The sequence below is a fragment of the Triturus cristatus genome, chromosome 1_2, assembly GCF_964204655.1.
Source record: "Triturus cristatus chromosome 1_2, aTriCri1.1, whole genome shotgun sequence".
NCBI classification, from domain to species: Eukaryota; Metazoa; Chordata; class Amphibia; order Caudata; family Salamandridae; genus Triturus; species Triturus cristatus.
In genome coordinates this window covers 881,029,496-881,055,168 of record NC_140580.1, presented here as the reverse complement: position 1 = coordinate 881,055,168, position 25,673 = coordinate 881,029,496, and positions in this window count along the sequence as shown.

Here is a 25,673-nt window from a genome sequence, read left to right as displayed (position 1 = left end):
GTTACGTTAGTTACGTTATGTGAAGTTAAGTTACGTTACATTATGTTATGTAGATTTGTATGGCACAGCTTATCACCCATGAAGGTATCCTGGTGCTGGAGCAAGAGCATAGGTCCAGAGGTCTCCTAGCTGAACAGTTAGATCTTCAATTTCTTGTGGAAATTGAGAAGTGGAGTGGCAGTTCTGATGTCTTGAGTTTGTTCCAGTTTTTGGCGGCAATGAATGAGAAAGCACGCCCTCATGTCTTACTTGTGGACACAGGGGATTTGTGGGAGAGAGAGGTGGAGTGTAGCTGTCAGTAGTGTTGGTAGAGTTGGAGTCAGTCATTATGGTATACTGGTCCTGTGTTGTGGAGGGCTTTGTAGGCGTGGATGAGCAGCTTGAATCTGCAACATTTCTAGATGTGTAGCTAGTGTAGCTCATTGAGATAGGGAGCGATGTGGGTGTTTTTGGGGTTGTCTAGAATGAGTCTGGTGGCAATGTTTTGAATGGTCTGTATTCTTTGCGTGAGTTGGTTGGAGATGCCAATGTAGGGTGCATTCCCGTAGTCGAGGCTGGTGATGTGGGCCTGGGTGATTGTGCGTCTTGTGTGCGTTAGGAGCCATCTAAAGATTTTGTGAACATTCGAAGGATGCGCCAACAGGATACGATACGACCTATTTGCTAATTGTGAGCTTGTTGTCAAGGATGACACTGAGGTTTCTGGCACGGTCCGTGGGGGTGGGCATGGGACCCAGGTTGGGTGGCTACCAGGAGGAGTCCCAGGGGGAGCTCTTACTTCTGGAGAGCAGAATCTCTGTTTTGTCCGTGTTGAGTTTGAGGCAGTTCTCTCACATCCAGTTGGCCATGTCGGACAAGCTGGCAGTGAAGTTGGTCCTGGTGGTGTTGTTCATTTGGTGAGGGAGAGGATGAGCTGAGTGTCATCAGCGTATGAGACAATAATGATGCCGTAGGTCCAAATGATGTGTGTGATAGGTGCCATGTACACGCTGAGGGAGGAGCCCTTGGGGACACTGCAGATGAGCTTTTTGTGTTTGGATGTGAAAGTGGAGAGTCTGACTCGTTGCGTCTTATTGGAGAGGAAGGAGGCGATCCAGTTCAGTGCGGGCCCTTGTGTACCGGAGTCCTGGAATCTGGCAATGGGTCTTCCATGGGAGACGGTGTCGAAGGCTGCGAACAGCTCGAGCAGGATGATGGTGACGGTTTTTCCCCTATCCATGATTGACCGAATGTCATCTGCTGCTGCCAAGAGGGTAGTTTCCATGCTATGGTTGCTGCGGAACCCTGACTAAGTGGAGTCCTGGAAGGGGTACAGTATGGACAAGAATTTTTTTTTTTATATATCAGGGTTATTTCCTCCCATATGAATCTATGCAGATATAAGTGTCTCTATCTTGGTATGTCTTCTGCAGCCAACGTTTTCCAGGAAGAAATAGAGGAGGTGATTAAAGGCTATTTGAATTACAGTGCAAATATCCTTTTTTAGAAAAAACGAAGAAAGAGCATCATAATACTGTTGTGCGGCAGGAGTATCTTTTGCTATAGACAAAAAGAGCCCTACAAAGATGATTCATCTTTCAATACCCAGCATTATCTCAGAAATTAAAGTAAAGGACCCTGGTCATCATTTGAAGGGGTGGATACATTCTAACAAGTATTTTCTGATGCTTCCAAATGCTAATCAGAGATTTCTCTGTGAGAACCCTCCCTGGCTGATTAAGAGAATTTGGAAACTTAGGGCCTGATTCACAAAGGGCCCACGCACTCATGGCAGAGGCCCCACAGTCATGAGGGAGTCCCCATACTCAACAGAATTTCCACAATGAGATTTCTCATTGCGGAGAGTCCGCCCTGACTGTGGAGACTCCCCCATGACTGTGGGGCCTCCGCCACAAGTGCCGGGCCCTTTGTGAATCATACCCATTGTCTGTATTCTGCCATTCGTGGTGCTCATGAAGTCCCTGTGGGGCTCTTCCTTTAGACCAGTTCATGTCAGAACACTCCCCAGAACATCACACTCCAGTCCTGGTTTCCACACCTCCATCCTCAGACATTATGGCCCATGCCTAAGCGTGCCTAAATCATGTCCTGGAGGTAGAGCTCTGTTCAGCATCACAGGACCTGGCTCCTATGGCTATACTGTTTCATACGTACATGTTTTCTCGACTTTTCTCTCTCAACTCCAATCCGTAGTCCCAGCGGCAGCTCCTCCGCAATGGCAGAGGAGCGTTGTCCCACTGCCTGGCTCAGAGCCAGCAGATGAAGAATAAAACTATGTTCTTGCATCGTTTTATTTTGCATTTGCTGGCTTTTAGCCAGCACTGTAGGAAGGGGCGGGGTCGAGGCATGGGAGGGGACAGGGGGAAGGAGGAGTGCTACATGCACTCCACTCCCTAAGTGCTCAGGTGTGTTTGGCCGGCCGTCTCAGGCCGACCAAAACCCACATGCACAGTTAGGTTTCTCCAGTCCAGCTGCATTGAGCAGCCGGGCTGGAGAAACCCCCACAGACTCCCTGGCCTGAGCGGAGCATCTTTCTAGCCCACTCAGGCAAATCCCCATGCTGCTCTGCAGCACGGGGATTGGATGGGAGTCTGTCACAGGGGGTGCTGGGACCCAGGAAGAGGGGAGGTGGCGCGCGACGCAACACTGGAGGCCAAGGCCAAGGCCGGTTTTAGCACTGGTGGCGCCTGGTGCGACAATCTTTTTTGACGCCTCTGCCCCATGACCTCATCCTCGGATTCCCTCACTACCATGTGCCCCTCATCTAGCTATTGCCTTTCTCTCACATACATTTCATTAGTTTTAAAGTGCAGGCAAAGGCCGGCTTTATTAATCCACTCAGCTCGCGGCATAAAATACAGATCTGTTCTTTGTAGCAGGCATATTAACCATCTATGCCACTTTATTGCGAGTCAAAACTGCTAGTAGACAAAACCCTGATCTTTCTCTCTAGCAGGAACATTAATCACAAGAATTATCTTGACATTTTATTGCTGTCTGAAAGCTGGATGCACATGGACCTCTGCAGCAGGTGCTTTTAAATCTTAAGCTATTGCTAAACACAGCACCCCCACTGAGGTCAGTGCCACCCCCTCCAGGTCAGTGTCCAGTGCGGTCGTGCCGGTCGCACTGCCCTAAAGCTGGTCCTGCTGGATGCGGCCGACACCTAAAGGTACGTTTTAAAAAAAAATCTATTATTTCTACGTTTTTAACACACCCTCCCCGCATGTCCCGTCCCCCTCGCACTCCCTCGACCCGCCCCCCCACGCTTAATGGCGGCTGCCATTGCTCAGTCCATTGCTGGTTTCCCTTCTCTTGTCTTCTGGCTTTACTAGGGTTTTTTTCTTCAAGGCCCAGTGCACCTTTCCTCCACTGGTGGGCCCTCATTCCCAGCACCTAGTCAGTTACTCACCTGGCTCTGTCCCTGCACTTGTGCTCTGACCCTAAGTTTCCATCTATTTCTAACCTGAGAGCTCAGTGCTCAGCGTTCTCACAACCATCATTATTGCCAGGGTCAGCGTTAGCGCTGGTGGTGCACCCTCCCCCCATGACCTCCTCCTTGGATTGCCTCACTACCACCCAGCAAAAAGTGCCCCTCTTCTCTCCATGGCTCTTCGATAGACCTCCTCTTTGATGGGTGGGACCCTGCGCCTCCCTTCCCCAGCGCCTTGAGACCCTTATGGGTGAGTAGTCGTGCTCCACAAACCCACGATTGATTGGTTGATAGCCCCTCTCTCACATCCATTTCATTTGTTTTTAAGTTCTGGTAAAGGCTGGCTTTTCTCATCCACTCACCTATCCACATAAAATACCTATCTGTTCTTTGCAACAGGCATATTAACCCTCTGCGCTACTTTGTGGTGAGTCAAAACTGCCACTAGACAAAACTCTGATCTCCCTCTCTAGCAGGAACATTATTCAAAAGAGTTATCTTGAAATTTTTATTGCTGCCTGAAAGCTGGATGCACAAGGAACTCTGCATCAGGTTCTTTCAAATCGTAAGCTATAGCTAAATACAGCGCAACCCCCACCCCTCTAGGTCAGTGCCTCCCCGGCAGGTCAGCGCCCAGTGTGCCGCACCAGTCGCACCGCTCTAAAGCCGGCCCTGATTACTGCTGAGACTCTGCACGACCCAGTGCTGTCATTCTGATTTGCTTTCAGGCTTGCTCCTAGTTTCTGTGTGCTTTGCCTTTCTTTATTACATGCTTTTCCATTACTGGTTTTGCTATTTTCGTTTTTTTTGTTTCTGGTTATGTGACTACAACCCCTCTGTAACTGTTGTATGTCAGTGTTACAAGTTCAGTCTGCACAGTCTCCCCTTGTTTGCAGATGTCTTGCCTTCTCTTCTAGTAGTGTTTCTAATTCATTCTGCATACTTCTAGTCCTGTCTTTGTTTCCTTGCACATTGCTTGTGTTCCAGTATTTCTAGGTCAGTCTGCATACTTCCAGTCCTTTGGTGTGTGGAGATTCCTAGTTTTGCATTTTAGTCTTCATAATTATGTGAGCATACTTCCAGTCCTGTCTTTGTGTGTGCTCAGAATTCTTGTCCTGTAGTTAGTTCATTGTTCCTTGATCTGCATGCTTCAAGTCTAGTCCTGTTCTTGTTTCTTAGAAAACATTCCTGCTTTGCCCTGAGTTCTGTCCCTATATGCAGCCCCAATTGCTCTTTTCCATTTGTCCTCTCTGTCATGTATGGATATATCTTAATTATTACCGAGGTTCCCTCTTCCACAGAGACTCCCTTGGCACTCTTCTTCCACAAGATCTGTTGTGTACCTGCCATGACTCTGTGAGATTAACTGCGCTTTGCCCTATTGTTAGATCTTTTCCGTTCCATATAGAGTTCCTCCCATAGAGCATAGAAACTATTCTTTATTATAGCTTGTCTTTTGATGTCCTGCTTTGTACTTTCCTATAGCCTTTCTGTTTGTTGCTGAACAGTAACTGCCTTGTCTTCCTAGCTTTGCCTTTGCAGGCCTTACCCAGCCCATATCCTATGCCCCGACCCTGAACTGCATTGCCCCTGCAGAGCAGGTCTCCTTGATAGTCAGCAGTCACCCTGGACCCAGTCCTTACAGGCACTGGAGGAGAACTTTCCTCCCGATGGCTTTACACTCGACTCTCCCCGTTAATGTGCACCCTCTTTTCTTTCCCTTTCTTCACTCCGAACTCCAGCTCACTCGCTCCTTTGCAATCTCAAAACTTACGAAGTATTTATCAAGGTGTCATTTAATTGGGAGGAAACGCAGCGTTGTCCGTAGTGGGCACACAACTCCCGGCCTATGGGGAGAGCCATCACTTTGGGTGCCCATGTCTTGATAAGTGCAAACAAAACGCATGAAGCAAAATCAGCAGGCAAGCAGATGAAGACAGACGTGCTAAGGCTGCTTCAATCAGATGCCCTGCACATTATATCAGAACGCTGATGCTACCATATATAGTGCTCATATTGATGATATGGAAATGTGTCAGTATACTGCGGCATCAGTGGTTTCTAAGACAGTAAACGTTCAGCTTACAGCACCTTCCATAGTGATGTAATCATCTTGCAAGGAAGCGGTTTCCCTATATCTAAGCAGGTAGTTCTATTAAAAACGCTGTTTCCATGGCAACCAGGCTGGAAAACAGAAATGGAATGTACAAATACAGGGCAAGGTTCCAAAAGAAAACTCTATACAAGTGCATTTTTACAATTGCAAGGCCACACACACATTTTTGGGAATGTTGACAGTTATACGTTTGCATCTTGCAAACCATTCTTGTGTGGAATTAGGGGCAAAAGCAACACTGTGGCAACTGATGAGTGTGTCCAAACGACAGGTCTTTCTAGACAAAACAACTAGGCCCTAAATTAGTGGTTGGTCGATACAGGCATCTGTAAAAAATTTTTTAAAAAGAATACTCCATCCTCCAACCTCACGGGTTCCCTATAGGTGACGAACTGCAGGGTTTCCAATGGTAGCGCCTAAGATGGCTCCACCATTGGAAACCTTTGACCAGACGGCCAACCCCCTACTGTTCCACCAGTTCTCATCCAGGCTCGCCCAATAGGGCGGCTGACATCACTCATTTTCCGTGCCCAGTTCCGCTATGCGGGAAAAAGTTACAATGACCTTCACGCCATTGTCTTTTATGTTTTACACCAATAACCTACAATATCTCTGTGTTCCAAGGAGAGGGTAGGTTGTTTTTAGCACAAGCCACCAAATGTCTGAATTGTCTGGAGGAGTAGATCCACACAACCTGGATGGAACTACAGTTCTCTCAAACAGCCTCATTTTGAGTTTGGCGGAACGTGTGCCCTGTGATAAACCGGCAGCGCTTCTGCCCTATCAAACTTGCGGTTCCCTCGTTCCATGAAGAGTCAAGGGAACCACCAGTTTCCAGCGGGGGAACCTCAGCTCGCTCTGCCATTGGGAACCTTTGACGAGCAGTACATCCCCCAGGGCAGGGAGTCAATTTGCATTGGAAAGCCTGTCCTTTTTTAGGATGGGGCATCCAGTATCAAAACAAATCCTGTTTTGTTACCACCAGGAAAAGACCGGAGGTTCTGAAAGGGAACAAAAAGTACCCATATTCCCTGGGGAAAAAAACTCCCCCGCATCAAGGAGATCTGTTCAGTTTTTTTCAGTAGTAAACTCCCAATGTTTGTGTAAATCAAACATGAATTTCGAGTGGGTGAACATACATGTTCAGCATGTGCAGCATTCAGGCATGCCTTCAATGAATCCACCACAGAGATTGATGTGCGAGGGCACAGAGAATCCTGCCAGAAAGAGAGGATCTCAAATGATCATAGATTGTTCTCCAGTGAGGGGAATGAGTGACCAGCACCTTCCCTAACTTGGTGGGCAGGCCCACAACCCCACCCCCCCAAAGGTTTTTGAAACCCCCTTTCCTTTCATCTGAACTTGACCTTCAAGGCAACACACAACCATACAGCTAATGAGCCTCAGAATGAAGAAAACCCAGTCTAGAGCTGTATCGTTGAGAGCAACAGCCCCTCACCTGAAAACTTTCCTCTTCCTACAGATCTTTAACCTCACAACTCAATCACTGCAAGAGATTCAATGAGCAAGAACAATGCCCAAGCCTCAAAGCGAACATGAGACTGCCCAAGGCTGCATAAGGCCACAACACAATCAATCAATCAAACAGAATTTGTAAAGCGCTGCGCTGTCACCGCTGGGGGTATCTAGGTGCTGTGTCTACATCAAAGAACCAGTCATTCACAACACTTACCACATCAGACACCATGATGATCTATCTGTTACACCAAATGCGTCCACAACAATCCTCACTAGCTGACATTAACTGAAGAACAGATGGAAGATGGGGTAGGACCAGTGGCTTATCAAGGGTGAGCAGGGGAGCGGTCCACCCCGGGCGGCACGAGTTTTGAGGGCGGCGGCCTCCCCCACCCCTTTCTTACCGGAGGCTGTTGTGGGGTGGCAAACACAGGGATCGCCAGCGCCCCATCTCCCCCGCTCTTATCTGCGGCCATCGCGATGGGCTAATGCAGGGACTGCCAGAGGATGCCAAAGGTCTAACTATGCCGTAGCACCGATCTCCTGAAGACCAGTAGGAAAAACAAAGTGAGGAAAGGAGAAAGAGAGAGAGTAAGAAAATAAGACACTAACCTGCCTGTTTTAATCTTTGTTTCCTTGAGGAATACATTTCTGCGAAAGGATCCAGGATGCCAGGACCAGGAACCTGAGTCCTAGGAGGGAAGAAGAATGGAATCAAAGATCAGACTAAAGCCCTCCTCTGAGTGAGAAGGAAATAGGTAAACGTATTTATATATCAGGATCTAAAGACCAAAGGGATATCAGTGGGCATATCAAATACAAAGCATCCTATAGTTTTAATCAGACTCTAGTAATCTAGCTTTGTACCCGGAAGGACCCACAACAGTTCCACTGCCCTGAGTGTCCAACTGCTTGTATATCGGGTATCCTAGCTTTTTATCTTTGCCACCAGTTTCATGCTGAACAAAGCATGTGTGTCGAAGTTTATGTCTATCGGTCTGAGAGGTGCTGGACCTGTCCTGTGGCTTGGGGGGGCACATTGAGCATGCCCTCAATACTGGCAGGGGACTACTGTTCCCATCATGAGCATAGTACACACAGCGATGGTGGCAGCATATGATGATTAAGACAATTAATAGTGTGCCAGGACCTTTTTATCAGGGTCACTTGAGTTGAGGCCTACTGGCTCACCTGTGTAAAGTTCCACTACTATGTGCATGCTCAAATCCTTGCGCTGAAACCGCAAGTGTGTTAAGCATGTTTGTGTGCATAGCAGGTGGAGCATCTGCATTGTGTGAGTAAGCCAAAGTAATGGAGGCCAGTGGGATCCATTTTGGAAACTCCTGACCTGGCCTAAAACAAGATGGATACGCAGGATCGTGTTACCTGACAGTGGAAGTGTATTGCTTGCATTCCTGTTGCTGGAAGACCCAGACACTGAAGTGAGGAATGGATACAGGGCTCCCTTTAGAAATTCTTTGAGACATTTGGCTAGCAAGAAGCTGCTGACTGGTCTTCTTGAGCACTCCCATTGGGAGGATGGTAGGGTTGAGGTGTGAGACTGCATACTGTGTTGTGAAAGGTGAGGAAACCGCTAAGTGAGGTTACCCTTTTGTCTTTGCCTGATGGCTCCGTCACGTGAGCTGATGACAGCAAGGTGCACAAACCTCACACATTTTTTTGTGTCTCTGTTTTGGGTGATCTAGGGTGAATATAGCCCCTGAGTTATCTATGGAGAGGGGAAGTCTCTCTCTACTAAAAGGCTGTGTCTAGAGAAGAGCCTGGAAAGGCCACTTAAAAGAAGAACCATCCCAAACCAGTTCCACAGTTGAGACAGTGTATCTGCATCGCCTGTCTAAAAGTCGAGTATAAATGTGAGAACCAAACCAACCTACTTTGTGCCAGTTCCAAGTCCTTTATAGGCAAGGAAGGGAGTGCTCTGCAGAGTGCTCAAAGGACTGCTGCGCAACCATGACTGGTATCTGCCTGACAGACAGTGTCCGAGAGGAGAGGGTACATCACCTGAAGTTTGGATGTCCTATTGGAGATGGTGTGTACTTGCACTGAAGTCCCTAGCAGCCTTCCAGCCTACTGAGAGAGGGAAAGAGCCTGCTATGCACTGCTGGAGGAGAGCCTGTCCAAGAAAGAGTAAGGTCCCGCATGACTCTGATTCCAGTGGGGTAGCCAGGAAGACACAAACTACACAAGAGTGGTTTGGAGGACTCTAGTGCGAGTGGGCCCCTCCAGACTCTCACTCAGGTTCCTGCCAGGAACCACAATACCATGATTGCATGTTTGTCGAAGACCCGGTTGGGGTTTGCAATTTCATGACCACAATAGTCCAGGTCAGGGCTGTATTGGCCGAACACAATAGCCTTGGATGAGGGCTGCGAGTGCCGTTTGATGAAAGACTAGTCTGGGCTGCATCTGCCAAATACAGTAGGCCCAGACAAGGGCTGCAACTGGTGATTTCTAAGGTCCCCTGGGACTGCAACTGCCTTCATTTCGGTTAAGACTGCCAAAGGCCTGACTGTTGGGCTGTACCTGCTACAATGGAACCACAACTTCAGGGCTACCGTGGCAAGGTCCTCAACCTCATTCCTGTGGGATCTGGCAAGATGGCCTTTGAAGATGCGGAACGCATCCCCAGCCTGAAACCTGACAAACACTTGCAGGAGAGGCACTCTGGGTGCATTGTGGCAGCAGAAATTACTTATGAGAATTCTTCTTTCCAGAGAAAGGGGTAAGATAAAGAATTCGCACATTTTTGAACAGTGGATAACTAAAACTGCATCTGAGCCTAAGTCAGGCTACTCCTGATTGCCCTTAGAGACAAGGGTCCCAAAAACCAGGGCAATCACATTGAGGGTTATAGAGAAGTAGTGGGGTGAGTGTGGTGCCTCCAAGAGATAGCACCAACAGTACCTGACAGTGCTCAGTATTTAGTAAAGCTGTGTGATTTCTTTCTTGCAAAGATAAACACTGGGCTGGACATTAACTTTATTGTGTTTGTTGGTTGATTGGTGAGCTCTGAGCTCAAGCACCCCCATATTACCTCCCTGAGAAACCTCTTACTGCTCGCCCTCACTACCTTGAGAGTAAAGTGATGGAAAGAATACTCCTCAGGTTTGGTAAGTATGGCTGTAACATTTTATATGTGGATTTTGCAGATAAGTACAACCAAAGAAGAAATGCCATTGCAGCTCGACACCCCTCCACCTCAGCAGTCTCCTTCAAATCCCCACCACATTCAAAGTGACACCCTCACCATTCTGTGCATCTGACATAAACCCCTCCACACATCACACACCATACATCTGAACTCACAAACACACATCTCCAGTGGAGGCTCCCCGTCAGGGGCTCCAGGGCACAGGCCTCTACCTCCTGTGAGGCCCCACATTCTGCACTTTGGGCCTCTACGACCACTGACACTGCGCAGTATTTAATTTATCAGTGTTCAAGAAAACACGAGTTTCTGTTTTTTATGAAACTTGTCAGTGTGCAGGTCAGCGTCCCAGCTTCAACTCTAGGCTCCCGATGACAGGAAGAGGAGGAGCCTGAGAGGACTGAGGCACACTCCAATTACAGAGTGCTGTTAAACACCATACTGTAGGCGCTGATGTCTGGAGTGCACATGTCGGAGGGGCGTAGTTCAACCACGGTTCCCGCACACAGGCGCAATCCAATTTATTTTGTAGACATACTGTGCATGCCTCAGGCAGCGCAGTATGTCTGCTAAAATGTGACTGTCAGAGCTGGATCCCCAGCTCTGTCCCAGCTTCTTTATAGGGCTGTACTTCCGATCCTATAAGGAAGCTGGGAGAGGGATTGAGGTGGGTGTTTTCCTTTTCAGACCTGCACTTGCTGCTTTGGCTGGCTCCTGACTGGGAATCGTAGCTTGCTGGTTCCACTGTCCAGCACCAGATTCCCTCTTCTGCTACAAACGAGGCAAGGTAAGTAAAATAACTGCTGCTTTGCTGACCATGTATGTATGTGTTTGTGGGTATGTTTGTGAGTGATTGAAAGTGAATGAGATTGAGTACAAGTCTGTGTGTGTGTGTGAATGTTTTTGTGAACGTCAATGAGAGCGAAAAGGAGTGAAAATCTGAGTTGGAGTGTACACAAATGAATTATAGTGAGTACCAAGGAGTGAGTGAAGGAATATGAGTGAGTTAGAAGGAGTGAATGATTGGAGATTGTAAAAGGGAGTGGAAGTGAGTCAAGGCTGTAGCTACCAAAGGTGAAGCAAGTGCAATTGCACCATGGCCCAGAATCAGTGAGTGTGAAAGGGTGTGTGTAAGTGAGAATGGGAACCAGTGAGTATGAATATGTTTCTGTGTGAGTAACAGTGAGTGGAATTGAGTATGGGTGAGAATGAGTAAGTGAGAGAATGTGAGTTAGATTGAGTGAGGGGAAAGAGACAAAATATGAAAGTGAGTGAGCATGAGTGAGGCAAATTTTGAAAACAAAATGGGGTGAACGCCTGTCGGATATTAAGCCCCACCTCTTTCAAAGGCCACCAGCTGCCACAGCACATCTCCCTTGCCATTTACAAATAATAAAAATGCATTTCAACCAAAAAATAATGATGTTGCTATTCAGACTCAACAACTGAAACATGCTCAAAACATACATAATACTAATATCCACATGCTTCCACCAGCTCAATCACCAACACCATAACACAAAACCATCCAATTTTTTAGGAATATGCCTACAACGTGTACTTCGTCTGAAACCATTAGCTTGCAAATGATCCTACTCGCATGAATTCTCACAAATGCAATGATTAACTAAATAATCTTGGTCTGACACTATAGTTACCACTAGATAAACTCAAACTATTTGGAACTAGGAACTCAGCTCCTAGAAACAAATTACTCCCATCAATTTCTTCTTTATTACATGACCTCACCCTCTCAACATTTGCTCTATCAATGAAAACCTGCCCAGATTCCAGACTTTGCCATCCGCAACTCTCACTGCTCTTTAAAACACTTTGGTGAATATGGAGTGGAGACAAATTTGTAGTTCTTTTTGATTCTTTCATTGGTCTCTTTACTCCACACAACTTACTTACTGCTTACTTTCAATATCACTGCAGCCGAAAAACAAACTCTACTGCCTTTGGAAACGTGTCAGATATTCTGTAGCCATTTTGTGGAATGAATGCGCATGAAGAGGACCAGTTTGTGAGATAATACCCGCCGATTTTAGGGCTCTAAGAGTGAATATAGAGCATCCAAATACTAAAAAGTTACACTTTTGTTATGATGCAATATCTGTAGTAATTAATCCACATTCAACAGTCATGATGTATACCTAATTCGTTGTAAGAGACTGTGCGGCAAATAAATAATCCATAAAGTGTTGGCAGTAGACGAACAAAAGTGTTGGGGAGACAACAACATATTATGTGATGGTCTCCATGTATCAACATGAAAGTGAGAATTCACCCCTAGTTCAGAACATATGCTTGGACTATATTTGTAATAGCCCTTTTTCTTATGGGGTCACAGGGCAATCTCTTTAAGTAACTATATAGGACAAAGGCAGTGCAACAGCTCTGAAGTTGTGCTCGGGACGCATGCTTTGGATTTGCAGAAAATGGCATGCTGGTGCTCGTCTGTGTGTATTTTTTAACTATGTGAGTCTAGAAGCAGAGGCTTCTGTCTATGTGGAATATGAAGGAGTTGTTTGTGAGTGCAGAGGTCAACCTGCCAATGTGTTTGTTTGTTGTTGTTTTGATTGAGATATGCTTTTGACATCCTGACATGGATGGTGGGAGCAGTTTTTAGGTGAGGAATGTTTCGGTCAAATGAGATGTCAAGCAGAGCAGTGTGTCATCTACCTACTGGTGAATCGTGATGTTCTTTCCAATCGGGAAGGTGATAAGGTGGAGTCTTTGGGTACAGCACGGGTCACTGGATTGTGTTCTGATCTTAAAGAATTCATGTGGATGGGATGGTATGTGTTGGTCAGGTAAGAAGATAACTATTTCTGGCTGGTGGTGTCAAAGCTTACACTTGAAGTTAAAATGCTGAAAGGTGACAAGTGGCTGGCTGTATCGGATGCTGAAGAAAGGACCAAAATTATCATAAAAGAAGGAATCACCACTGCCAGTGTTGAGGAGGGTGTCATCCTTCTTCTGGATGCTAGTTGTCTCTTTATTTCACTGCTTTCTCAATTCTGACTGGTTGTCCTGGGTCAGGGTATTGGTCTTCACTTGCTTACATGCCTTATTTGCGACCACTCTCAATGACCTTGGCAAGCAATAGAAGTGGATGGTTGGGCAGCAGCTATAAAGCTAATTAGGGTTAAGGTTTGCTTTTTCCATTAGGTGAAGGCTAATCTGACTTGTATTCGGAGAAGGAGGAAGATGCCTTGTGTAGGCACTGAAAATGCTTATCTGTGGCCTGAGTACTTCAAAGGAATTTCTCTAAGGAGATTATGGTGATGCTAACGTACTATGCATCCTTGAAGGAGTTGAGGTAGATGATCAGATTGTGTGTGGTGCGGGGAGGTGAAGTGCGTCTCTTTGGGTGAATATTAGGGCAGAGTAGTTTTTAATGCCTGAGAGTCCTCAACAAGCTTCCTGGTCTTGTATATTTTCTCTTTAAAGAAGATGATGCACTTCACTCCTCTGCTAATAGTATGCAGAGAAATCTATAATCAGTGGACCCCCGGAAATGATTTTCATTATGTCAGAAGGGCTTGACAACGTTGCTAATTGGAGGAATCAAAGTGAACCATGCTAAATATTGCTAAAACAGATGTGCTACTCTTTGGGCAATAGCATTTGATTAAACCATTTAAGAAAAAAACTCCTTCCTCTTTGTTTGACCATGCCATACAATATGTAAATACATTCTATCATCTAGGAGTCATGTAATATCATGTAATATGGCAAACCCGGGATTGGGACCTAATTCAGGGCATTTGTCCAATATCCTTTCATTTGGATACCTTTAACAAAACCGGCCCCTTATTGAGAGAAACATTTATAAAATGATTGGGGAGGTTCTTGTGACCCCTAAGGTGTATTATGTAAATTCTATATATGCCCGATTTCTCTCATATGGTATATTCCACTGTAATATTGACTCCAAAATGTTGTGGTACTAGAATATGATGGACACCATACTACCATTTCATTTAGATAGTTAATTAGGGATATCCATAAAGTTTGATCCTCAAATCTGAGGGAAGCAGGGCACCGTAGTATCACCAACAGAATATCTGAAACAAAATATTGTGTATATAGAGTATTGTGTCAAAAATATTGAGGGCCAAAATATCGAGACGTTAAATGCAAATAGGTAAGTATAGATTTACTACTCTTAACTCCACATCTACATACCTTAAATATCTATCTATCTATCTATCTATCTATCTATCTATCTATCTATCTATCTATCTATCTATCTATCTATCTATCTATCTATCTATCTATCTATCTATCTATCTATCTATCTATCTATCTATCTATATATATAGATATATATATAGATATATATATATAGATATATATAGATATATATAGTCATGGTACATATAAGTGTAGTTATATATATATATAGTAAAACTTTGCTTACCTTTAGAAATTTACCTTCATGATATTTTGGTCCTTGATATTCTTGACACAATATTTTATCCCAGGATACTCTCCTTTCCGATATTGTGTCCAAACGCCGTACTGTACATAGAAACAGGACATGTCGTCAACATATGAGAAAGGTGAGAGTTGTAGGTGTGCTTATAATGAGAGCTCACAACAATAAATGAGAAAAAGAAACAGAAACACACCATCGTAAAGAGATGGAAAAGAGAAAGATACAGCCAGGTGCCATCTTGTAGCATGGTAGCAGTGAGCGCAGGTACCTGGGTGCTATAAGGGACGCTGCCAGTGCCTTATTGCTATGCTGCCAACCAAAACCACTGGGTCATTCTTCAGAACTATAGGATTCTTCAGGGTGAAGAGTGGCATTGTCCTGTTTTTTTTCTTTTAGGTAATGATCAGAACAAAGTTTAGATACGAGAAAATATGGAGTTTTGGCTTTGTCAATTGAATAGAAGACGTCAGCTAAGATTATTGGACTTCTGTGCAAAGAAGGGGGGCTCAGAAGTTATGATGTCTGAGAATATGAACTCAGTGTTCCCTGATTGTGAATTTTGTGCCCTGTGACTTGAGGCTTCTCTTTCTAAGCCTCATCTATTTTGACATTTGTTGTCATTGAGGAAGATTATTTGGCTGCAGTACAAGTGATAGTGAAAAAATAGTCCTCGCTTATGGTCCTGACATTGAATTGTGATATTGATTCTGTGAGTCACAAACACATCCTACAACTCTTAGTGTCATTTTGATACAATGGGGCATATTATCAAGCACTGAGTTAAAATTATCGCCGATTTAGCGGAAGAAAACTGCCGCTAAAGCAGCGATAATGGGCTTGATAATATGCCGCAGAGAATTCCAATAGAAGCCCATGTTGACACCAGAACATGGGCTACTATGGGAATTCTCTACGGCATATTATCAAGCCCATTATCGCCGATTTAGCGGCAGTTTTCTGCCGCTAAAGCGGCGATAATTTTAACGCCGTTTGTTGATAATATGCCCCTGTGTGATCTGGTTTCTCACCTTTGCAAAGCTTGCTAATTTCCTAAAATCATCTGGCTATGTCAGGATGCAAATGATATTACACATTGGACTTCTGGCCCTGACCTCTTCCCTTTCTCTGCCTTGCATCCAGGGTGTCCATTAGCTCAATTTGCCTAGACACTGACGACAACAAGAAGGTCTGAACCTATCTCAAGTATTCCCATTGGTCAATCTGATTTTCGAACCAGCCAAGCAGCTCCGGATCTTCAGCTGTATTTACACAGCAATGGTAAATTCCGACCAGGGCCGGCTTTAGGGCAGTGCCACCGGTGCGGCTGAACTGGGCGCTGACCTGGAGCGGGGGCACTGACCTCAGGGGGGGGCTGTGTTTAGCAATAACTTAAGATTTAAAAGCACCTGTGGCAGAGTACCTTGTGTGTCCAGCTTTCAGGCAGTGATAAAAATGTCAGGCAGCAATTAAAATGTCAAGATAACTCTTGTGATTAATGTTCTCCTTCTAGAGAGGGAGATTGTAGTTTTGTCTAGTGGCAGTTTTGACTCGCCACAAAGTAGTGCAGGGAGTTGATATGCCTGCTGCAAAGAACAGAAATGTATTTTATGTGGAAAGCTGAGTGGATTAGTAAAACCAGCCTTTACCAGAGCTTTAAAAGATGTGAAATGTATGTGAGAAAGGGGCTATGGAGAGATGAGGGGCACTTTTGTCCGGTGGTAGTGAGGGAATCCGAGGAGGAGGTCCGAGGGTGAGGGAGGGGGTGCCAAAAAAGATTGTCATGCCACCAGCGCTAAAGCTGGCCCTGATCCTGACAGTAGAGTGACAAGGCCCCCACATCCCCCGCCATGCAGGAGGTCCCGTGGCTCCTGGTGAGGTAAAGAACGTGTTACCAGATATTATCACCATGGACACCTTCGGTGCTTAATTTGTCAAATAATGGGTTCCAGCACTTGAAGCTTTGCTCAGAAGCCCGTAGCCGGCGCAATTAAATGTCAGCGCTTCGAATACCAAGGCTGGGTAGTCCAGAATCCACCTCATGCCTCTTCAAGACATCTCTGCCCCTTTATCTCACTCTTGCAGGTTCCCGTTTTCTCCCTTTTTCTCGCGTTTGTGTGTTCATCTCTCCTGCTCTCAGGAAATGTCTGATGAGGAAAAATAAGTGCTGGTTCCCAAAAATGAGCGCTAGTGGGTCACACTGGGTCAAACTAAGCACTGGACACCTTTCCACGAGCTGGTCTTCATGGCTGGAAGCTCCTCTTAATGCTCCAGCCATCAGCTTGCCATTCTGCAAGTTCAGCCTGTGCTTTCATTAAGAAAATCTCAGTTTAATAAAGGTACCTGGACACATGCATTAGAGCAAATTGAAAGTAATCAGAGATAATGTGTTTTTCTGCATTGAGTTCCTGGCGTCGTCCATATTTTAATTCTGTCTCGCGATAGTTCATCTAGTCAGTAGCTGTCTTCGAAGTGCAATGACGCTCTAGAGGCACTCTTTAGCTTTGCAAATAAATATGGGACATTGTCTATCAATCAAATGCATCAAAGTATCCATGGGAACACAGAACTAATGGTAGCTGGGAAACCGGAAACCCATTCAACTTGCTGCCCCCTGCCCATTCCCACAAACATGGACCCTGCATGCTCTTTACCTTGAGCCTCGCTGCTCAGTGCTAGTGTAACCCAGTTTTTATCCCAGCCCTATGTCAGTTGATGCTTTATTTTTGCCTCCACTACCTTTGGCGTGAAGCGCTCTATGCATTGACTAGCCTTTCAGTTCCAATAAATATTATGTCGTAATGCACAGCTGCCAACTGGCTAATTCTGTTTGTGAAGTATTCCACCGGTTCAGCCTTTTTAGCTGAAAGCAGATTGCATTTTGGGACTTGTAGTTTCACTTTTACCATTATATCTATGAGCCCGGAATTCCCTGCATGCAAAACGCTGCTGCCGAAATAGCCAAACTGGCAACAAGTGGGGCACATATCATGGCTCACTTAGCGGCTATGGTGTGCTCCGTCCGCGTGCCCCCGTGACCCATCGTGTTGATGTCTCATTTCTAGTATTGTGTGAATTGGATAACTGCTGTGATTTGAGGGTGTGTACGTGACGTGATAATCCACTGAGCCCACCTCCCTTTTAACAGTACTTCTGCTGTATGTACACCTTTTTCCGCGCTGTTTTCCTTATCAATAAATGCACCAATTTCCTTCTGCCTTGCACAAAGTGCGATAGGATTTGGGTTGGCAATTAGCTCTATAGAGTTGTTCCAATTTTTTGTCTCCGTTCTGTGGGGCAGATTTACAAGCCTCTTGCGCCATTTTTGCGTCACGTTTCCCATGTTAAAAGTGACGCAAAATTGCCTCAAGGGGCTTGTAAATCTGATCTTGTATTTCGAAAGCAGTTGCATGTAATGTGAGGGAAACAGCCTTTACCACGAAGGCTTTTCTACACTTTACTTTTACAGCGGTACACTTACCTCGTAAACGTCTTCACAACGCGTATTGCTTCCACAACCGTCTTTACCACGCAAGCAATGTCATCACGGAACGTCTTCTTCCTCACCCGGAAAAATGCGTCAGTCTTTTTTTAGTGTCGGCGAAGACGTGAGAAAAAGGCAAAAAAAAGAAGAAAGGGGGCTTGAGGGGGTCTCCCCCCCCAAAAAAGAAAAAGTGAGGTAAAGAAAAAATCGAGGTAAAGGCAATGCGTAGAAAAAACATTCCGTTGCAACGGGAACGCGTGGTAATAACATATATTCGTAATGTTAGCTCTCTCTTAATGACTGCTCCTTTCTGCAGAGTCCTACACTCTTCTAAGTGAGCTCGCTTCCGTTTCATTTTAGATTTACATTTCTTTATTGGTTTATCAAAAGAGAAGCAAATCACGACAAGGCAGGAGACAATCCTGAAACACATAACTTCAATCATAAACCCCTTGAACTCCCACCTGCCCCTAACCCCGTGTCATTTTAATTAACGTAATGACGGGTGGAATCGGGGACACTGTCCTTCATTTTCACGTCTCTGATGGCCACCTGGGTGAGGTTCCATATTTTAAGCCTCAAAGGTGATTGTAGTTCACTTGCTAATGCTAATATGACCATTAAGTGGTCCGATAACGTGCCCATGAGTATCCGCAGACATTTTTTCAGGGGGAGGGGGGGCATGATTTTAACCTCATGTAGTACTTATCTGTACCCCACTGAAGGACATTGTTTTCAACTGTGTGGACACTTCCCCTATATATGCAACTCCAGGTGTACGATACCCCCTATCAAATGTATATAGCAGGCCTTTCTTCCGTTGAATGACACTTTCCCTAGCCGCCCTCGCTTGTGTGAAAGCTCCCAATATAAGACATTATCCTGCAGGTGTAAGGCGCTAGTGCCATGGTTCCGTGCCCCTTCCCCAGTGTTTCACGGACTGTACCCAAAGGAGCATGGAAGTCCAATTCACTCGTCTCCCACACCCAGCAGCATGGCCCCCCCCATCCCCACCCCTGACACTGTCTTCATGGCCCTACTGCATCATATCACACTGCCAGGTGTGCTGGAGTGACACTTTCTCAGTATTTACTGTCACTTGGTTTTCGCTCTCTGGTGGGCGGGGAGGGGAGCTTTGTGGCTTACCTTCAGCTCAGTGGATCGTCACACTGTCTGGGGCAGGGCAGCTTCTCATTCTCCTTTCTATGGGCAACTCCTCGTCAGGAGCGGTGGAGAGTCACCCCGTCTGCTGCAAGCGCAGCAGGCAAACAGAAATAAATAAAATGGCATGTTAATGGCAGTTTATTTATTTGACTACACGGGCTCACGCTGTGTACAGCGCAAGGGTGGGGACAGGGCTGAATCCCACAAATTCAGGATTACAGCATTGGTCTACAGTGCGCATGACGGTTGGCCTGCCATCTTGTGATGGGCAGCCCGACAAGGGCACTGTGGACCCAGCAAATCAAAAGCTTTGTAACAGCCTGGGGATTGCTGGCACAGTCCCCCCAGCCTCAAAAATGAGCACTGGGTGAGCCTGCTCCCACCGATCCTGGAGCTGCTTTCACAGCATGAAATCCGCTCTAGGATTGGTTGGAGTTGCGTTCCACAAGCAGGAAGGAAGTCCTTCCTTTTTCTATTCGTGGACAGTGCTGCACCAGTGGAGCTTCCGAGTGAATGGTGAGTGGTGCGCCTTCGTGCGTCACCATTTTATTTTTCTGCTAGCCACCACTGCTCCTTTCCCATGAGAGGGCCTGTTCAATATCCCACTAGGAGCTGGTGATGTCCATCTGACCCTTGGGGAGTGGGGTCCGTCTTCTTGTCCCTGGGGGTGGGGGAGGGTGCAGAGGATTATGCTTTCCCGACTTCCCCTGTCGAAATCCAATCCCAAGTACGCCCAGGCTTTCACTCACTACCTGACGCAGCCATCTGGGCAAGCGTCAAAGCTCGACACCGCAAGCTTATTCATTATTCTGGAGAGGCAGAGTCACGATGGGCAGGGCCAGGCCCCTTATTTATTTATTTATGTTTGTGTTTTATATAGCGCTAGCTGGACCCGGTTGTATTAGAGCGCTTTACAGGTTATGGGAATACGTTGATACGTTTATAAGAGGTACAAGAAGGTCATCGTAATGTCAAAGTCTTATGGCGGCACAGCACTATGTGGTTATAAAGTCACTAAGTATAAACACAGGGGACATGGAGGAGAACATCATCAGGGATAAAAAGGTGATTCAGCAAGTCATTAGACCACCTAGAAGGCATTAATCAATAAGGGAAACAAAAAACAGTTAGTGTGCATGTTGAGGTAGTTGGTGAGGTAAGTAGCTAGTTCCAGATCTTTGGAGCAGTACCTGAACGAGCGAGCCTGGGATGACTTCTTCTTGAAGTTAGGGGTAATGAGAAGAAGAGCGTTGGAGCTTCTCAGAGTTTGGGCTCTACCAGCTCTTGAAATTCTGGTTTCTAGGTATTCGCGGGTCTTTGTCTGAAGCACTAGGATAATCATAGGCATAGATTGTTGCTGGAATTATATATTTTCTATCCGCCACATTCAGTGGATGTAGAATAAACATCTCATTACACATGCATAGATGGGTTCTTTCCAGTTCCCCGAATAAGATCACACTTGCAATCTTGGAGTACCATTGGCACTTAACAGATCGCTTTCTTGAACCATTTGTGCTCATAAGCTCGACTTTAGTATACTACGGTCAATTTTTCTACATTTTTTGTACTATTTGTTCTCTATTTTTCCAGAATTCATTACCCCTATCGTGGTACTAGCGGTTTATTCTAATTTACCGCATCTATGTTGAGGCATGAAGCATTGTATTAATCCACAATCTTTACGTCAAACAATTTATCTCTTAAATGTGAACTTTTATATTGTAACACTCACATAGCAGATCGTTATTCAGTTGTCATTATTATTATATCCACCGTAGAAAACCTTATGGACAGGTTTTCCTCGTTCAAAGATGGCGCTTACACAACAAACGAGTAGTCTAGATTTAACTCCAGTAGTCCTTCCTTAATGTTCATGCCTTTGGGCTAGTCACTTTTAACGCGGCACTTGCGGCGTTCTCTTTCAAAACTTTGACTGCGATGCACAACAATATTTCTCCGTTAATCCATCAATAGGTAAGGCGTTTTTTTCAGTTTTCACATTTAAAGGCTGATTTATAGACTCGTCAACATCATTTCTTAGAGGTCTCTTTCATGTTTTTATTTTTCAGTATACACGAACCTCACATCACTGAGGTAATCACGCTGCAATTCTATATATTCTTGGATGAGGCTTCAGTTGAGCCTTAGTATTTTTTACGTTCTTGCCCATTATTTATCGCTCATTCTGTGTGTCCATGTTATTTTTTACAGTGTGTACTCCCACCTATATCAAGGTAAGCGTGGTTACATACATCTTAGCACTTCGCAATGACCATCATTTATGTGCCGTTATGCTAATTTTATCACCCACCCTCGGTTTTCTTTAGTGCCCACTAAACAGAAATCCAACACAGGTAGGATTGAGTACATTTAAATAGAATTCATACATAAATCAATGATTTTGAGCCACCGGAGACACAATTTCTTATACATATGTTTATTTTCATTTCAGATTTGCCCCTGATGAAGGAACCGTTTGGTTCCGAAATGCATTGGGCACGCGCATACTAAAATGCAATTCAGTGATTGTGAAATGTATTGTTTAAAACAAATGATTATTGTAATACAAAGATATTATGTATGTGATATCATTCAACATGTAAAAATCTTTATTGAGCAGCACCGCTTGACATTGTTACAATTGAATGAATTTATGTTGTTATTGCAAGAAATAAATTGAGTAACTTGAACACAGTTGGAACTCATATAACAGTGTCGTAGTAGACACCAGGTGAATAGTGCACAGCTTATCACAAGTCCAGAGCTTGTCCCTACTGAGTCAGGCCACTACAAGACGTTTTCAATTGACATAGCCATGGGAGCTCCATCGACAAAAAAGTTTAGGTCCACCGCCAATTGAGGCGGGGGACCGAGGGTTTGGGGGGGAGGGTACCCCATCATGTTTACCTAGCCTAACTTCCTACTCTATATTCTGGCAATTCCAAGAATTGGATGAGGTGGGCTCACTCATGTAATGTCACATGCTTCATCATAGGCCACCTCATCTCACCCTGGTAAGATGGTACTACCAGGGCGGACTCACCTCAAGTGGAACTATCTTGAGGGAGTTCTTCGAAATTATTTTGTCTGGATAAATACCTGGGATCCAGTTAATTAAGCTAAAAATACCTCAGTGTAAACCACAAAGATTCCTTTATTAGGTGGTACTCAGGGTACATATAAAAATGCTGAAAAGTATATTCAGAGGACGTTACTGGGGACCATGGCCCTTTACATACCTCTGAAGTGCCAACATGTTTCTGCACATGGGTAGCCTAACTTGGTCTCGGGCATTCATCAGGGCTGATGTATGAATCCTTATACTAGTTACAGTGATAGTAGAAAGAAATATAGAGAGGACCTACCTCTCCTTTCCAAGTCACAAGGTAAATTTACTTGATATAAGAGTAAAAAGAAAGGAGCGACATTAGGGTAGACAAATATCATATTATATATACCACATCCAAGTCTAGCAGGAAACATTTAAATATTTAAAAGCATGGATGCACAATCATGGCACACATGACACTGCACACAAACACATTCTGCATGCACAAATGAGTGAAATAACACACGTGAGGATAAAAGACATGCGCATTTCCAGTGCTAGCTGTTACATTACCTAGCCCAGCGAGGCACTGTGCCTCACAGTCTGTTCGGGGGTGGGTGACTCCTGTTGTCACACTCTGAAGAAAATACATTTTAGATATTTGCTACAGTAAAGAAAGGATCACATTCTTAGTTGAGTTCACACTCTTCGTGAAGAGTGAAACCCGAGTGCACAATAGTGCGTGGTCAACCTTGTTATGCATTGTGCAATATCTAGCTAAAGTCGCCCCCTCTCAAATATAATAATGGGGTCTGCAAAATGTGTAAGAATAACGCTATTTTAAAGTATTTAAACCAGGATACTGTTTTTTTACTTATCAGCGTCTTATCACTTACTTTGTCAAGGAGATTCGCCCTCAGTATTCCTACCCGGCCACCAGGAACAGCCGTCTGATAGGAAGGTGCATTCTCAATAACAGCACTTTTAGTCTGTTGCAGATGACCCTAGCCAAGAGGAATAATCTTTAAAAAGCATGCATTCCCAACGGAAGAGCTCTGAGAAGACTTGAGGAGATAATTATTGCTGACCGCCTAAAAATAACTTACATAATGGAGAACTTTGTTCTCTATGATAAGGAGAACAATGAAAAAATAATTATTGTTTTCCCCACAGCAAATAACATACTAACCATGACTCAATGCACTACCTGGTAAATGGATGGTAATTTCAAATCTTGTCCACCACGCTTTAGCCAGCTATACACAATTCACAGGCAGCAACAAAACATGAATATCCTCTAATTTAACAAATTTGCAAAACACAACTCACTAACAACAATAAAAAAGAAAACTAATAACTACTACCCAGCACGATAATTATTAACAGCCTTTAAAATATATCCTCACACAGCAATACAAGGCTCTTACCACTTTAGTCAAGTCTTATAGAGACATTTCCAAAAATACACATTAAGTATAGACTATGTAAGGAAACAACCCATTAGTTGTGTGGCCTGCACAAGTAATGAGTCGACATTCGCCCTCCAATGGGAACCAAATGCCCCATTGTAGCACTTGACCATCTCAGGGTAGCAGATCACAGCTGTCCAAGGCCTACTCAAGGGAGATGGTGTGGGAAAGTTATCACCATTCATGGGCTCACATTAATAGCAGTCAATAATAATTGTGCAGTCTGTGCTTTTTCTTTAGAAAAAGGAAAAGTTCATTTATGACACACGCACTACTCTATACTATGCATTAATTTACAAATATATACATTAGGCAGATGTAAAACACCATAGCTGTCACCTCTAACCCCCCTAAAGGGACATACAAACACATCAGGTAAGTCTGTTGACTTAGTCAAAGGTTCAAGATTAACAAACCACATGTTAAGGCCTTCATTTTGTACATAATTATAATCACCAATAATGATAATCACTTATTACTGTTAATAAAGCATATGCATTTTGATCAGTAAGCATTGCCAATAATATTGTATCAATAAGGCATTACAAATTAATATCACATATATCTGTGTGCTTTTCATATACTCTCATACCAAGAAAACACAATTATAAAAACAGCCCCTAGAGAGCATCACATTCTGATCACATAACATGCAACCAAATACTTAGCCCCTGGAGTGTGCTGTACAACATATACCTTTCTTTAGACTCGTTTGGGCCACAGTAACTGCAGTGATAGACTTCGCCCCTAGAGGCTGCTACACACGCATCTGTAGAACACCAATTCAAGCATGGGGAGCGCTTGAAAATAAAATAGAATCTCGGGTTGTGCATTATTTTCTAGACCCTCCAAACGTAGGGTCATCAGTGTCTTTATTAAATTCATTTGGGGGCGCTGCTGCTCTCCGGCAGCCCCCCATATGTTCTTTGGGCATTAATGGTGCCCCTGCCTTCCTGGGGCCACCACATTCACAAGACTTTGAGCTGAACACCAGCCCCGCAGGGCATGATGGGGCACTCCCTCAGGAGCTCGTCCATATTTTATTAGCAGCTTCACTGCTGCTTGATCTCGGGCAGTGCAGCCTCGCACCAATGCGGCCTTTCCTTTTCCTTTTTTTTTTAACTTGGGGGTGCCTGGTCCCACATGCTTCCAGGGTTGGGGGCAGCCCATGGAGCCCACCCCTGGCTGCCCCACGGGCACACCATGCTGGCAGCACTTCCCAGTACGGCCACATGAGCCAGCAGTTCTTCTCTGCCGCCAGCAAGAACATCTCCATTGTGATGGTGTAAATAAGTAATACATTTACCCTCATCGTTTTCTGTCGAATTCCCCCCTCACCCCACCGTTCTTACCTGCACGGGCTGCTCCTGCCTCCCGCTCCCTCCCAGACACGGGCCTGGGGAGCAGGACAGGCCCATCACGGTTGGCGGCTCCCTTTCCCGCTTGGGGTCCAGAGTTGTGGATCCCGGGCCCCACCTCTCTCTCCATCTCGGAGGGTAGGGGTGCGCAATGGCACTTCCTCTGTCCTTAGCGGCATCAGGGGCCTGGAGATGGGGGTTGGGGTCCCAAGGCCTCCTGAGCTCTAGGGAGGTACCTCCTCACACACACCCTTACTGGGCTTCAAAATTAAAAGTACTTACCGTGGTGCCCCCCGGGCCCCAGCCCACCCTGGGTGCACGAATCATGCCATCAGCAGAGCTCCACGCACTCCAGCCTCGCCAAGGGGATCATAGGTCTAATCCTTCTCCTGCGGATATCTCAGCCCTGTTGGGCCATTTTACATGCTTTTTGGTACATTGTGCTCCTGGTGGCAAGCTCTAGCCACCTAGAGCCCTCTCGAGTAAACAGCAGCCCAGTTCTGTT